A 17,317-nucleotide genomic window follows, 5' to 3' on the forward strand; every position below is an offset into this window, starting at 1 on the left:
AGGTCTTGTTGAATTGTTGAACATATTTTTCTTTAATCTGTGGAGCAACAACAAAAAAAACATTTTAATTTTCTTCAGCTTGAATATCAGCAGGTTCTGAGGTAACTGTTTATAAGATGTTGTGTCCTATCCAAAAGCTGTTTGCAGTTTTACATTGAGAAACATTATCCTTACACATTTGACCCTCATAAAGTACTATGGCCGTCACACTGTCATTTAGAATTGTTTTAATAACTCGTGTCTTAACTCATTCCATCACACAGACAATAAAAAAGCAGCGCGGTTCACTTACATCACAAAATGTTAGAAATATAACTGTTCATAACAACCTGAAAGGCCGGGAGTTTAAAATGCAAACCGATGGAAGCAGCAGTAGAAGACTATAATGTCACGGAGCACACGGTGTCTATTACTGTGTAGACATTTATAAATAAGAGCTTAATAAAGACGCCTAAGAAATATGCAGATGGAGAGATCTTAATCAAAAGTGGAAGTTACATCTGTTACATCTAACTGTAAAAATCTGAGGCTGTGTAAGTAAAGCTGGCCCTTCCCACCCGCTGTGTGCGATTGCTCCACGTTGTTTGTTTGTGTGTCAAAATTTAACCCAGTTTAGGTTCATGCTTGGTTTTGCATTCGTTTTGCCTTTGCCCCTTGTTCATGTCTTTTTATCAGCCCTAATAAACCGCAGGCCTATTGTTAATCCTAAAGTTTTGTGCACTGTGCACTGTGAAAGGCCCCGCCCTCTTTGAACGGAGGGCGGGGCCTTTCACAGTGCACATAGATGGCTTCTTTCGCTCCTCTTTCAAACCATGTTCTCTGTCCTAAATGTGAACACAGGTGTCCTTCACCACAGGGGTTTGTTTGGTTTCTGGTGTTTTCGTTAGAAAACAAGTGTTCCCACACGGGTCTGCCTACCTTCCCAAAACCCAGCGAAAGCACATGAAGCACTGAAGATGACCCAAGTGTTGGACCCCTCAGACACCACCTGAATGAGCTATGACATTACAGTCAGTTTTTTATGTGACGAGCCTTTGTTCTTTTATGTGAAATGTTAGCATGCTGTGGATTTGTCTGCTGAAAGAACACATTTCATCTTGTGTGTTTAAAAATCCACTGTGACAGTTTTAGATGTTTTAGCCTTAAAGTCATTATTATCCACTCTCCTGCCAGCGAGGACACAAACAGAGGTGCAGACAGCAGCAACTACATGTTCATCATGTAACTGGATCAAAGTAGTCACAGACACATTCCACACAGAGCTGTATATTCACACGATTCCACAATTTTATTTCAAGGCCTGTTTGGAGACTCTCTTGCTGTTTGCTTTGGACATCATAGTTCTGTTTTCATGGACTGACTGAAAGGCCACGTGCACATAAGAAGAAATTATTTGTAACACAACATTAGTGGAGGTTGTCCTGGGTTTGTTACCAGTGTTTTGTGTGTTTGGCTGCAGTTTCGTTCTCTGTATTATGGTTTTGTCGTCCTACACTTGGTGTTCCTGCTTTCTGTTCTGCTCTCGCGCCTCACTTCTCCTCCACGCATGTTTCCGTGCTCCAGGGTCAAGTCTGTGTCTGTCTTGTATTTCCTGTTTTACTTTGACAGTCGGTGTTTTGTGTCAGTGCCCTCAGCTTTGCTCTCTTGCCCGCCTTGTCACATGTGATTAATCGCAGCCATGTTGCTGTGTTCCTGTTCTTGAGTATTTTCAGTGCGTTTCCCTCTTTTCCTTCTCCGGTTGTCCGTTTATCGTCCTGCATGTCATCCCAGGTGTTTTTGTGCCGCCGGTTCCTAGTTTCAGATTTTTTTGTATTATTTGTTTCTTTCTTTGTATTTCACACCGTTGCGTTTAGCTGTCCCAGTTTACGTCTTTGTTAGTTTATCGTAGTGTTGTTGTGCAGCCCAAATAAAGGCGTTTTTGTTAAACCTGCGCCTATCTCTCTGCTGGCTGTAGTGATGGCCACATGAAGCTTTCTGAAGCTTTGAAGCTTGTTCTGAACACCGGTTCATTGCTCAAAGCGTTTCAGCACAGGCCTCTCTGGTGACCTCTGGTGGCCAACAATATGAAGCGCAGCTTGAATCTGCTTCACTGTGACCTCCCACTCTGTAGAGTGGAGGTCACAATCCTGCCTGATGTCGCGTCACCGTTGTGCGAATTGTTATGTTTATTTGTTTAATAAATAAATCTGATTGATAAACGTTGCTGTTGAAACGTGCACCGTGCTGTGGTCTTTCTTTGCTTGTGACTTCTTGATGTTGGTAAATACAATAGATAAAAAACACATATAATATACACATAATGTACAACACATTATGGAGTATGCTTCTGCTGCGAGGTACTTCTGCAATTAATCACTGGACAGCTGGACAGGTATGTTTATAAATGTGATATTAGGCCAACTTCCTTCTACACATTTTTGGCCTGGGGGTCGAACTGATCGTGAACCGGAAAAGGAAAACACTTTAAAACTTGTAAAGTAAAAGCATGACGCCTTTAAGGTAAGCCTTTTCATTTTTATTTAAGAAAAGAATTTGTTCCACTGTGCGACGGCGGAGTTTCTGTTCTTGGAGATCATTTCTCCTGCCTCAGAGGAAATCCTCTCACATGAGCAGAAGACGCTGCAGCGCAGAAACTCTTCCTGGCTCCCACAGACTACCAGATAAAAAAGAATAAACACATTGAATTGCTGCACATTTTGTAGAATAACATTTTAAGCTTATTTTAAAAAATAAAATCTGTTACACCTGCAGATGTTCTGCAGGTGTAACAGATGTGGGTGCACAGTTTACTAACTGCGTCTACACAGAGACACAAACAGATTCCCATCAGTGCACACGGTTTGTCCCGCACACACACAGGAAGTCTTTATCAAACATGTCGTGTTTGTGGCTCAGACGTGTTCACGCACTCAGTCTCTCTGATAAACTCCTGACATCTCCTCCTCTCAGCCCCACGCTCAGCTGCAGGTAACTGTTCACCTGCTCACGCTGTCAGGTTACCATGGAAACCACACTGATTAAACTTGTGTTTGTGTCCTCAGTGTCCCAGCATGCATCAGGGGTGGAGGTGTTTGAGGGGGAGGAGTCTGTCCTGCTGCCCTGTAACATGGTTGTTCCTAAGGATCATGCGATTGTGTGGAAACGCGAAGATCTGTCTTCTCCGATCGTTCACGCCATCGTGGAGGGAAAAGATGATCTTATCAACCAAAACAAGCGTTACTCCAACCGAACATCAATGTCCGCCGACGCCCTGCAGACCGGAGACCTCATCAAACAAAACGAGCGTTACTCCAACCGAACATCAATGTCCGCCGACACCCTGCAGACCAGAGACCTCAGCCTCACTCTGAGGAAGCCCACGTTCACCGACACTGGGACCTACGCCTGTGTCACCTGCAAACATGGAGCGGACCAGCAGAGGACTGAAGTCCAGCTGAAGGTCAAAGGTCAGTGCTGCAGGTTCAGGTCAAAGGTCACACTGAATCATATCACACGCATTCAGAAAGAGAAAGTTCAGCAACATGAAATATTTCACGTATGTGAACACGTTCAGTTACACAGAAGAGGCTTACGCAGGTTTGTGTTTCCATGGAAACCTTAACGAGTATGTCATCGCTGACATCAGCATCCACCTTGTGTTACAGGCGGATGCTGATGAACAGTCTCTGTGACCTCATTAGTCACAGAGCTTCAGACCCTCACTCCAGCTGTGGATCTGACCCTGATGAGGTCAAAGGTCAGGTCCAGAAAGGATGGAGTCACAGACAGAGGACGTCTGTGCTGCTTCAACCATCAGCAGCACAGACGCTGGTCACTGACTGGTTAAACAGGTCTGTGTGGTTCAGCAGCGCTCAGCTAGAAGGTCAAATAGGAGAACATGGTCAGAGGTCAGAGGTCGTACAGGATGATGTTCTGCTTCTTTGTGTTCCTTACAGAACGTCCTGTCTGGCCCAAAGTCCTCCCCGCTGTCCTGGTTCCTGTGCTTCTCCTCGGTGCTGTCGTTGTTTTCCTCCTGTATCGCGTGACACAAAGAGAGAAGCTCATGACAGGTGAGGCTGTGTGTGACTGCAACTAGTCTGTGACCTTTGACCTCCACACGCACCTGTCGGCTCCTGTACGTCCAATCAGCCTGAATGACATCATCAACCAGTAGCTGATTGGCTGTTAGGTGGTGAGGTGGAGGTGATGCGGTAGCCAGGTCCAACCAACAGCAGCGTTAGTATGCATGAGCTACTGTTTCCATGGACACAACCCCTGATGTTTCAAAATAAAAGCACAGTCAGAGTAAAACCAAAGCTGCGTTATTGTTAAATTATTATAAGTTATTTATTGTTATCAGATTACAAACTGAAATCATTCGTCAGTTTATTACTATTATGATATGAAATTAATGACTGATGACATGATGGTGAGCTGAGGTGTTGCCATGGTAACAGGCTGTTCATGTGATGGTCACGGGTGGAGAAGCAGCTGGTTAAACCTGTTGCCCGTGCTGTGGTTCAGTCTGTCCCTGTGCTCTGTCCACAGTGGGTCAGCTGACACCACTGGAGGTGATGGAGGGGGCGCCGTCTGTCCTGCTGCCCTACACACACACATGCTGCCTGGGTGAGGTCGTCAAAGTGGAGTGGATCTTTGTGACGCATGAAAACAAGAAGGTGTGCGTGTTTGAGAACGGTCAGATCAAACATGACCAACAGCACACAGATTACAGAGAGCGCGCAGAGATGGAGTCATTCCCAAGGAGACGAAGACCGACCAGCTGAATCGGCCTGAAGTTGACCTCAGCCTGACCCTGAGGAACCCCGTCTGTGCAGATGGAGGAGTTTACCTCTGCATCCTCCACGACAAGGCTGTGAACACCATGAAACTCAAGCTTTTGCCGCTCCTGGTCAAAGGTCAGTGAGAGAGTGAGCTGGCAGCAGCTGCTGATGTCAGCTCCTGCATGAAGTTTCGTACTGAAACCTTTTACTGTGAGAGTGCTGACTGCAGGGATCATCTTTAACATGCTTCTGCACACACGTGTGAGCCCAGAGGCATGCTGGGTAACTGTCATCCAGCAGGGAGAGACCTCTGACCCACCATCACATGACAACATGACCCTCAGTCTGAGGCTTCGTTAGCTTCACTGCTGTGTTTCTCTTCTGCAGAGCCCCTGATGACGACCCTTAAAGCTGCAGTCGGGGGACGCAACAAGGCGGCCAAGCGCTTGCCTTCATTTCGTGTGTCTAAAGGGTGAGTCCACGTTTGGCCCCATGTGATTCATCTGTTTGATGACACTTTGGCCTGAATAACTGATTCGGCCTCTGTGAGTAATGGGGGTGCTTCTGTAAGTGAGTAAGGGGGGGGGGTGCTACTGTAAGTGAGTAAGGGGGGGTGCTACTGTAAGTGAGTAGGGGGGGGGTGCTACTGTAACAAACACAGCGTATATGTTGGTGGCATTATAGTGTAAATACAGATATGATGTATAAATGAGGTGTGATGTCCATGAGTGTTGGCAGCAGAGTTATCCTCCAATCAGGCTGCAGGGTGGGCGGCCTGTGGGTAAAAGCTTCTGTTGAGTCTGTTTGTCTTCGTCCTGATGGCCCTGCAGCGTTTATCAGAGGGAAGGGGGGGGGGCGGCGTCTCTGAGGGGGGTCAGTGAGGTGCCGATTGCCCGCTCTGCTGCCCTCACCACCCGCTGCAGTTTCCTCTTGTCCTCCACGGTGCAGCAGTTGAAGCAGAGTGTGCAGCAGGAGGTCAGAAGGCTCTTCATGGTGGAGCTCTGGGGTAACTGGGCCTGACGCCGTTTCCTGAGGAAGTGCAGCCTTTGTTGTGCTTTCCCTACCTGGTGGGAGATGTTTGTGGACCAGGTGAGGTCGGCCGAGATGTGGACTCCGAGGAACTTGAAGCTCTCCACCCTTTCTACCTCCTCCATCAATGTAGAGGGTGGAGTGCTCAGATCCTTTGTTCTGCTGAAGTGCATTATCATGTCCTTGGTCTCGGCTGTGTTCAGATGCAGGTTGTTGTCGTCACACCATCGCTTCAGATGCTGAATCATCGCTGTTGTCCTGATCAGTCCTGTGATGGTGGTGTCATCAGCACATTTATAATGGTGTTACTGGTGTGGACTGGAGAACAATCTCCTGAGTCCCAAGTTGCTGAGTTTATTAACTGTACTGAAGGCTGAGCTGAAGTCAGCAAACAGTTGTGCAGGTGTGTGAGGATTACGTTGGCGTTTGTGTGACATGATCTAAGTCTGCCAGTATAAATGATGAGGCTCAAAACATGTGGTGATTATGGTGTTAGAGCAACTGGACGATTCAAGCAGCTCCCTGTGTTCTTCTGGGCACTGCAACGATGGCGGCTGACTTAAAGCAGGACGTCCTACAGACTGCAGCATGACTGTGCCGCACACATCACACCATGGACACACCTTACCGCCGGCTTCCCGTGGCTACAGGTGGCCTCTTCATGCTGAACCTTACACTAGCTTCTCTAAACACATATACATAAAGTAGGGAGGGACCGAGCCGGTGCTACGTATCAGTATCGGTCCAATCCTGACCTAAATCACTGGATCACATATTGGGGGAAAAAACGTAACAGGATCCATTAAATATAGTGACCTTTGCATGTCGGAGCAGTGTGCGTCACGTGATGGAGCGGCTGTTGTGTGCGAGACCTGTCGGTCGTCTGGAGTTCGCAGCATCTGGAGCCTCGCTATGTGCTGCCAAACCAGGTGTTGTGCCGAGATAGGCGTCCCCGACAAACTGCGTCGTGAGCGTTCACTAGGCATGGAGTGCGGATCCAGTTTGCTCCGCCTCCATTACAGACAGCTAGACGTGGACCTTGTGATGCTTTAGTTTGAAAAGAAAGAGTTTAGACAGTTTGTAACTCGCAGTGATGCCACAGTGTTCCTTTGAAAGCTGAAGCAGCTCATGACGTCAGACTTAACGACCAGATAGGAACTGACTCACTGCTGCCTCTGCTGGACACCAGAGGACCTGCAGGTGCAGTTTGGACTCAGAGTCCAGAGCTCAGTCTGTGTCTGTCTGTCCACAGAAAGAAGAACGTTGCAGAATCTCATCCACTGAACAGTCAGCCAGTCTGATGTGATGAAGCTGGAGATGATGAAGAGGAGGCTGCCGTCAGCTCGTCCTTCTCCATGGATGTGAAACAGGAAGCTCAGTGTAACAGCTGAAGCTGTCTCTCATGTATGAACTAACGATGGAGCGTTGTCCTCTCAGTTTCTTCTTCTTCTGTCTGCTGCAGACTCTGCATTGATCACATGATCCACCCGCTGTTTTACTTTTACCTGTGTCTGCATGTTAGTGGATCAGCATCATGCATGTTCATGCGGCCCTCTGTGAGCTTCACACTGAGCATCATCATCATCCCACTGTCAGAGAGGACCAATCAGAGCTCAGCTCCTGGCTGTGTCTGCAGACTGACCTCAGATCAGCACAAAGCTGTGTAACACATCCTCAGAGGTCAGCTGGATCTGCTCAGTGTGACGCTCTCTGTCAATGGAAAATTGTACTTAGTAGTCAGTATAATCTTTTAGTGATATAAGTTTGCATATGGTAGAATGCTGCATGTAATCATGTGTGTGTAGAAGTATATAGTTGGTGGCATATTGAAGGAATGTCTCATCCTAGGAGGTCTGTAACACTCCAGGGTGTTCACCCCACATCCTGGGAGCATGAGAGAGGTCGTACCTGCTCTTATTGTTTTACGGTAGGATTAACGTAGCTATGTCAGTTCTAGTCTAAGTGCCTTTTGGTTTGATGAACTGCTGGACTTTGAGACCAGCAGGTTTAGGGAAGATTTTATGGGGTCACACTCTGACCCCACACACACACACACACACACACACACACACACACACACACACACACACACACACACACACACACGTTTTTCCAGTCACGTGGGGACCTCCATGTAGGAGATTACGCGTGGGGACACATTTCTAAATGTAATAGAGGTATTATTAAGGCATAATTTGAACTCTTAATTTTTTTAGGGATCAAACATCTATTTTGGTAACGCAATTTGTTAAATTTAAAAAATCCAATTTTTGTCAGGTTTTTCTACCTGGTGGGGACACAGCTTTTATGTCTTTTCACAAACCACCACCAGGTGACACTGTTGCACGTTTACAGTTAGAGGGTGTATTTATAGGAATTTACAACCCAGAGTAATCAAAGCTGGTATAATGAAAAAGCTTTCAAGTGCTGGTTGGATTTCAGAGAATGGTTTCTGCTACAATTTTCATTTATTGAGTTTTATATTGTTTTTGTTATTTTGTCATTACCCCTTGTATTTGTTCACTGGACAATTTGTGCACTGGCCTCTGCTTTCAATAAAAAAAATGTTTCAACTGAAGAGCTTAGCTTCCCAACTTATCTTTTATATATACAGTATAAAAAAAGAACTCTCCCTGCTCAAAGTTAACCTGAACAGCAAAGAAAACAATCTTTTCAATACTAATGTATCATTGCTGTCATGGCTGTGTGTAGACGGGCAGGAAATGGTGGACCCAAAATGCAGACTCGCGGAGACGAAAGTGAGCTGAAAAAGCAGCTTTATTGCTGAACACAAACTAACTTAACCTGAGAATACAAACTGAGGAAACACGGGCAGAAACACAGCAAGGTGAGGGTACGACGCGACACGGAACTGAGGGAGACGCCGACATAAATACACAGGGGAATACCAAGGAGCGTCAGAACACACGAGGAACACAGCTGATACAAATCACAAAGATGAGGGCAAAGCAAAACACATCCACATGAGGCACAGAACTTCAAAGTAAATAATAACAAAGAACACTGGGTCCCCGACCCAGCACTGTAACAATTGCCTGGTTGAAATGAACAATCTTTTTTTTCTCTAAACATGAGAAAACTTTAACGGTAACTGAAGCTGTTTATATTCCATTTGTTTGACATTAGCTTCTTACCTTCTTTTCACTGACTCTCGCTTTAAAGCATCAATTCGGTTTTTCACGTAAAACTTAACTCCCTCCCAACGTCTCTCTTTCAATGCTAATGGTGAAGTCTCAATACAATTGAGACACTCTGCCTTCCCAGGAACCTTTCCAGAGCTGATGTACTCCATTAGAGTCTTCTCCACAGCCTTTATTTCTGCTTCAGTCCACTTCCTTCTTGTGGTTTGTGATGCCCCTGAATAAAGTAGACAGTAACCGTGTTATTCAAAAAGAAGAACAAGTTGGTGTGTAATCACACGACTCCCCTTATGACCAGATGTGATACTTTGAGTATGTCGACAAGTATATCAAAAGCTATAGGTACATTTGGACTATACTTTGTACTTGTTGGTATTCCTCAAGTATAAGTACAAGAAAAGCCCATAATGCATTGTTTACAGTTAAATCGCTGCAAACTATGAAAGAATTAATTGATTGATTGTCAAACATTAGTATTTATGTATGTATTATTACCATTATGCATTTATTTATATATACATGTCTTTTATCAATTAAAAGTACTGACTGTTGGTTGAGGTGTATATTTTAATCTATAATGCATTCAACAGAAAGAGTACTGTGTGGGGGAGCTGAGCTCTGCCTTTAGCCAAAAAGAACACAAGAGAGGCTGCTGCACAAACACCACAACTGTATTTTCAGATACACTGATCTCGCTCACTGCTCTTTTGAAGTGCTAATGAAGTTCATTACAACTCAAGTTGTAATAAACTATGGCCTTAAACTTTCCAGGCTACACAGGACACAGTTTGTGTGGCAGACAATCTCAGTGTTATAGGTCTGGTTACTCTTGCAGTCTTACTATACTTTGAAGATTTCCCTGACAGGACATGTTAGCTAAGCTAATAGACTCCAGCAGTGCACTACCAATAAACCTAGCAGTCTCTCTAATCACCTGTGACCTGCCGAATGCTAAATGCCTAATGTCAAACCTGCTTTAAGCCGCTGTCTATGTTACTGGATAAAATAGCGTCAGCTTTTCCAGTAGGATGCAGACCGTCCGCTTTCAGCAGGTCAGGGCGGCCCCAGAAAAAAGCCCAGTTATCCACAAACTGAAATCCCAGCTTCCTTCAATTCCTGGTCAGCCAGCGGTTCAGTGACATAATTCTGCTATACATCTCATTACAAGGGACCAGAGATATTAAAGTTCTTTGGATATCTAAAGTAAACAAATTTTTTTAACTACTTACATTTTTTAAAGGAGGTGATAAAAGCTTCACCTCTGACATTACCTCTGTTAAATTATAATATTATTTTATGCCATGTTATACCCCTAAGCAGCAGATGACGCAGCAGGTGACGCAGATGTGTTTGTGTCTTGTGCATCAAGTGAAGAGGATTCTTTAGCATTTGAATTTGAGGAATTGCATTGAGTTCGGGTACACCTTCTCTTCAGTTGTCGGACATCTTCCTGAGAGTTACCTGAAGTAGTTTTCCGTGCTTTTTTCTTCTTTCTTTTGTGTTGTATGAGACTTTCTGCAGAACTGTCACTTTCTTCAGCAGTTTGAGGACCATATTCTTCCTCACTGATGTCAGTACTTGATATAGATGGACATCCAAGCATTTGTCTGGTAAGCTAAAAAGATAAAAGAAAGAAAGAAAGAAAATGGTTAAATTTTTCCACTCACACAAGCATTTAAAGACTAAAGGTAGTACATTAGTAGTTGTAACAGCTGTACTGTATTGACAGTTGTATTAATACCATTTACGGTACCACACATGTCACCACTTAATTTGAACTAGTCATATTAAGTAATCTTTCCTCTGCTGCATCACTTTTGCCAAACAACCCTGGGTGGCTTTGTCTGGATATGCTGTCATTACCCAAAGACTGTCAATACAGCTGTGATGTCACACTCATTAACAGTCACTTAGGTTAGTTTTAAACATCTGGGACAATGTAATCTCTAAGCTAACACTGTTTCTAGGAAATTTCTGAACTTCATTTTCTTTTTGTATATATACACTAATGTTTATAGAAATTGATTTTCTTTATTTAAATATATGATATAATTTTTACCTGGATCAATTACCTTTGAAGAACATTTTTTATGTTTTTAAGGTAGAATAGTATCTACTCAAGTATCAACTGTGTTCCAGGTAAACTGAAGATTTTAGTAATGCATTGAATTTTAGGATTGTCAGGGGATGAGACTGACAAATGCTTAATTAATAGGCGACAAAAGCATGACAGTCATTTGTTGAGCTCCTTTTATCAAATTCAAAGAAATAAATTTTAGTCATAGCGCATAAATAAAATGGGCATTTTGGAACCACCTTACAAGAAATACTTAAAATGTGTCACAGATAAAATATACGTAGGCTTAAAAATGACATGTATCACCTTTTATGAGAACATACAGAATATAAAGTTGATCACAAAAGTCATTACGTACTTTAAGCTATTCCTTAAAATCTTTTATTGCTAACTAAATGCAATCATACATTACTACCTATGCAAATGCAATGCTAATTGAATTTAAGCAACTGTTATTACTGTAACACCTTGAAAACCTTTGTGAACTTGAAGGAAATGAATGACAGTCTTACGACCAACATTCCCTCTACGCTGTGCATGTGCGCAATCGCGCGCTGCTGGCACGTCTCTGCGCACAAATATATATATATATATATAGAACCTGAATTGAAATTAAAATTAAAACTTCAACAATTCAGTTTTGCAGTGTGAGTCAGTGACTGGCTGCTCTCGTATGTGTTTAGAACGATGCCACCTCATCCCACAGTCCAGCCAATGATGCGATTCGTATATACGCAGCCAATCAACGTGGTTGATGACAGCGTCCTTATGTGGCGACTCCGGTGTTTTAGCAAAGCGGCTGATGTGGAGTGAAGCCCCTCTGTGGGTCTTCCTTGGTCTCTTGTGTTCTGGGGGCCTCTGGATGTCTGGAGTTTTGATCTCCTCCATACCTGCTTCATACCCTGGTGGACGGGGCTGTGGCCCCCCCACACTCCCTAGCAGATCGTTACATGGAGAAACCTTTGGAATGCAAGCATGCTGATCCACACAGGTATGCACACAGGTGTACACATGGGTATTCACAGACGCGGACTACAGCTTTCTTGGCTGCTGCCTCAAAGCACACTGTGCGCTGTCTATCTTGCGTGCTGCACAATATCGTTTATTATTTAGTAACTATTGATATCTATGGCTAGCTAGTTTATTGTGATGGGGCTTTTTTTTTCTATTATTATTAGGGCTGAACGATTATGGAAAATAATCTAATTGCGATTTTTTGCCCCAATATTGCGATTGCGATGCGATATGCGATTATTTTTTAAGGTCTTTGTCTTCTGTATTATTAAACAAAGACAAGCAATACATCATATAGTATGGCCAATACTATATTACATTAATTTTAAACTGTTCTTTCCTGGAAGACAGACCTCTGTTATGATGACATGAGGTGATGCATGAATTGATGACTGACATTTTTATTTAACTTCTTCAATCACAACAGTATATTTGAACATACACAATAGTTTATTTTTAGCTTACAAACATCTGAGCATAAAGTGCTGACAAGGAACCCTGGTGTAAACATTAAAATGAAAGTCAGTACAATGTGCAGATTGCAGAAATATACATAAACAAAATCAGTGGCTTTACCACACTCAGTTTTTTGACATCTGTGAACTACTAGACAGTCATTCAATTACAAAATAATATTAAATAAATAAAACTAATAAATAAAAAATACACACATCTTACTGATCTCTGCAGTCAGTAACATTACACATAAAGTGCAAACATAATAGCAATTGTATAAACACACACACAAACACGCCTTTAAAGTTTAAAGGCGTGAAATTGGACGGTCTAGTTCTGATTAGCGTCACCGCTGTCTCGGTGGAGTTTAATAAACTCGGCCGTCTGCTTCTTGCTATCTAAAATATAACCAGACACTGGTGTAAATTCTCGACTGTCTCATACTTCTGTTTAATAAGTTTTCTGTTTGACGTTTAGTCAGCTGTGTGAAAACCAAGGAGGAACCCACCCGGGGGATTAATAAAGTTTTATTTTATCTAATCTAATAACTTTCATCTCAGCCAAACCGATTTACTCACGAACAAACAAAACACTGAAAAAAGCCCAACAATAACATTTTTAGGTTGTCTAAGTGACTTATATATTACGTTTAACCCGAGCAGCGAAACTCCGCGGTGATCTGAAAATGATGTGCCGGGACTTGTGCCGTTCTCGGCCGCATCAGTAACCCTCGAGCTCCCGGCTAGCTGTCGAGCTGGTGGGTAGCAGACGCCTCTGAAAACGTCGAAGCACTTTTGCAAATATGGGATATCTTGATAAACCGAGCAGATATTTGATGTTTACACAACTACTTTCTCGCCTGAAAATATGTTAAAAGTTTATTTTGTGACCCAGAAAGATTAGTATGAGTAATTTTAAAACTTAGTAGCGGCCGCCATTGCTGGAAACTGGAGTTTGGCTGGGCCGCGCTATGAATTCTGGGATATGGTAGTAATTTGGACAGCCTTCGGCGCGTCGCTGTGACGAAATCGCGCTACAAATGCGGCCTCAGGAGGATGCAGCCCATGAATTGTATAATATAATCGCAGTATAATCGCAGCCTTTGCGGTTAGAAAATTGCACTTGATCATGTCGCGATATTATCGCAAATGCGATATATCGTTCAGCCCTAATTATTATGTTGCTCTTTGTTGTTTGCTGTCTCCTCTGTTTTTTTTTCTCCATACAGGTGACCCAGGAGTTTTGTTTTTTTTGTTGTTTGTTTTTTTTCTCTCTTCCCCCCCTTCTCACCGTCTCTTCTCCCCTTTGGTTTTCTTTCTTTCTCTCCCTCTCTTTCTTTCATTCTTTCCCCCTGTCCTATCCCACAGTCATGTCTGTCCCGTTTGCAACTGAAAATAAAATAAATTCATAATTATAATAAAGGTCAATCAAATGGACCAATATGGCAAGGCCATGATGATCCACTTGGTAAAATAAATCCGCTTGGCATCTTTCTTGGCCTTAAGACAACAATTCTGATGGTAAAGATCCAAACGGGACAAAAAAAAAAGAACGAAAACAGAAAATCTCCTTTTTCAAAAATACCCGTGTACGTGTGGACGTGTGGACGTGTGGACGTAGCCTTAATTTCTTACTCTCAAAGAAACACCGTGCCCACTGTGCCGGACCAGGCACGGTGGGCACGGTGTTTCTTTCATGTCAGCTGATGTTGTTCCAGCTGTGACGCTGAAAGCTGAGCTCCTGTCTCATTATGAGCGACAGCTTCATGTTTCAGGGTTAAAGTAAAAGGATGAAGTCTGTCCCTGAGCCTGTGCGGACTGGATTTGTTCAATGTTAAAGTCATGACGCTGGATTTCACGGTGACGTCACCAAACCGTACCGTGAGGTGAGGTAAATCTTTGTGTAGGTCAAATGATAAATTCATGTCCTGTTCCAAATACATTGAAAATTGTATAGGATGCACAGCAGCAGTGACGCATGTAGCTCTGGGGACCATGTCTCGCAGAATGGGGACACTGTTAAATGTGCTCATCTTAGAAAAATTGAGTATCCCAAAGTCCCCCAGATCCAATAAGTAAAGTAATTAAGAAAGCCATTGTCCAAAAGACACAATGATTGTTGATGCTGAATTAAATAGGCTGCACAAACCTAGGATGGCATGTAAGGCTCCAGCCAGAAGCTCAGGTCCTGGTGGCTTGCTAGCAGAGGGCTTCTGCTAGCACAGTGGCCAATGAGGTGTAGAGGGCTTCAATCAACAGCACGGCGCCCGATGTAATGCACCTGAGCTTTTTCTAGCAGCACAGGCCTTGGTGTGGTGCTGATGTCTTCCACTAGCAACACAGATAAAGTTGGTTCATCTGGCAGCAAAGGCCCCGGTGCAGTGAGATGGCTTCAGCAAACAGCACAGGCGCTGCTGAGGTTCAGTTGGTTTATGCTAGCAGCACAGGCCCTGGTGTGGTGCAGACAACTTCTGGTAGAAGCAGAGGTCCCAATAAATAGACCACTTTCCAAGAATTTAGAGAATGCTTTAAAATACTCTTAAAAAAGCATCTTGGAAAAAACTGAAATCCATTTAAAATAGTAAAAAACAAAAAATACCCCAAAAATTCAAAGCAGAAATTCATCAAGGAGACATGCTGCTGCCATCTTGTCTACATCATTCTACAGGTTAAGGACATCAGAATGACATTCAGACCAGATAGGTGTGTCTGAATGGCTGCAAAGAGAGATTATTGCATCATTCAGACACATTTGGTTTTATTAAAAATGGCAAGTCCTTTTGAATACAGAAAGAACTAGTCAAAAGGTGCTTTCATGCAGCTACAGTGTGTATATATATGGAGAAAACAGTGAAGATATGATTCACAGGACTCTGGAAGAACTTTAAGAGAAGAAGACTGGGAGGTTTTAAGGTTCTGAGTGTACAGATCAACAGATCCAGCTGCATGATGGGAAATGCTCTCTGCAGTACTGATGGACCTCTCCATGACCCCTGTGACCATCCAGGCTTTTCTCCCTCTGTCTGTCAGTGTTTTTAAACCAGTTAACTGTGTGAGTTTCACACTGCAGGAAAACAGATCAAACCAGTTTGTTGAAAGAACTCAACATTCTGGTTTTAGAGGTGGAGCCTGCTGTGCTCGACAGGACGTTCTGAGACTTATTGTGTCAGTGTTTGCAGGTGAGGTGATCCAGCTCAGGTGAAGTGAAGTCTTCAGCTCCACTCTGTGAACTCTTGGATCTGTGAGGAGAACCAGGACTCAGCGTCACTGCTGTAAGTCTCTCTGATCATTCAGCTTTCATTTGTCGTGGAAAGTGTTTCTGTTCAACAGGCAGCAAACATTTTCTCCTTGTTACTGCTCACTGATATCTCAGACTGCTCACGCTTTATCAGAACCACTGCAGCTGTCAGGCATCAAACAGGTTCTAACAGTTTTCATTTTTCCTTCACTTTGTGAGAGACAAGGAGAATATTAAACTTGTCTTTACTTATGCTCATCTAGCTGAGCTCCTCCCTCTGCTCACACTGACCTCTAGTGGTTATGTGAATATTAAAGAGTAGTGCTGGGACATGTAAAGTTGTAACAGGTGTGGATCTCTCTGCATAGGTTTGTAGCAGAGCTTCATAAGGTCAGCGTCAGTTACACAGAAGCATGAATGTCTGATATTAAATGTCCTGTTATTGCTCTCACACAGTGACCTCTGGTCTTTGGCTGATGATGTCATGTGTATAAAACATATATGTTTACATGATGATCCACATGTTTATGATGCAGTTAAAGCAGATTCTAACCCTACTTTCATTAATATTAATTTATTGTACCTATTGCTGCAGTTGTTAGTCAAAAACACTTTATAATACACATTACTTTAATATAAGTAGTACAGGGTGGGCCATTTATATGGATACACCGTAATAACATGGGAATGGTTGGTGATATTAAAGTCCTGTTTGTGGCACATTAGTATATGTGAGTAAAGTTACGTTGAAACCAAGCACACCATTGTTTTTCTTGTGACATTACCAATAAGTGTGATGTGTCACATGACCCTCTTCCTATTGAAAAAACAAAAGTTTTATCCAAGATGGCCGACTTCTAAATGGCCACCATGGTCACCACCCACCTTGAGGAGTTTGTCCCCTCACATATACTAATGTGCCACAAACAGGACTTTAATATCACCAACCATTCCCATGTTATTACGGTGTATCCATATAAATGGCCCACCCTGTAGTTGGTATTGGATTACAAGATACGATGGGATGTTTTAATTTGATCTGTGTCACTTTATCTTGATGGTAATGTTTTTAGTAATTTTTACCTGATAGTAAATGTAAATTACATTTGAATCAAGCTGCTATTATTATTATTATTATTGTTATTTGTGTGTAATTATTTATAGTTCTGATTTGAATTATATTAATGCATTTTTTTGTTTTTGATCTTCTTGTTTTCTGCCTTCCCCATTGTTTCACTTACTTTCAGTTGATGTTTGTATGAGTTACTTGCTGTTGCTTAGGTACTAACCTTTGTTAAACTGTTAGGCTTCTTCCTGTGAGTGTTCCTGCCTGCTGTCTGTTTGTTGTGCCTTTTTTTTATTGCCTTGTTTGGACATTCTGTTAATCGAGGTGTGTTTTTCTTTAAGATGTCTGCATTTGGGTTAAGATTTTCAGTTTTATTTACCAATCTTTGACTCTGTCCTCAGCACATACCGCTTACTCTGTATTATTTAGAGTATGACTTATGACATGTTTGAATGGCTTGAAGCTTTCGTTTTGATGAAGCATATACAGTGGCTTGCAAAAGTTTTCGGCCCCTTTG

At 42.9% G+C, this 17,317-nt stretch overlaps 1 protein-coding gene and 1 long non-coding RNA gene across 2 annotated transcripts in view; both read left to right on the forward strand.

Annotated features, from left to right (window-relative positions):
- Positions 1-3,689: 3,689 nt before the first annotated feature.
- Positions 3,690-7,851, forward strand: LOC146577961 (uncharacterized). The gene is made up of 3 exons (XR_014891448.1): positions 3,690-4,049; positions 4,528-5,232; positions 7,042-7,851. It is a non-coding gene; the product is annotated as an uncharacterized LOC146577961 (long non-coding RNA).
- A 7,830-nt stretch (positions 7,852-15,681) lies between these two features.
- Positions 15,682-17,317, forward strand: part of LOC146577962 (protein NLRC3-like) — a 40,522-nt gene continuing 38,886 nt past the window's right edge. The window contains exon 1 of the mRNA XM_085268461.1: positions 15,682-15,768. The gene's annotated coding sequence lies outside the window, so the exon portion shown is untranslated. The remainder of the gene's footprint in view (positions 15,769-17,317) is intronic.

This window comes from Mchenga conophoros, linkage group LG3, assembly GCF_057382185.1.
Source record: "Mchenga conophoros isolate Kocher_MC1m ecotype Shallow Benthic linkage group LG3, M_conophoros_male_GT1.1, whole genome shotgun sequence".
In the NCBI taxonomy this organism is placed as follows: domain Eukaryota; kingdom Metazoa; phylum Chordata; class Actinopteri; order Cichliformes; family Cichlidae; genus Mchenga; species Mchenga conophoros.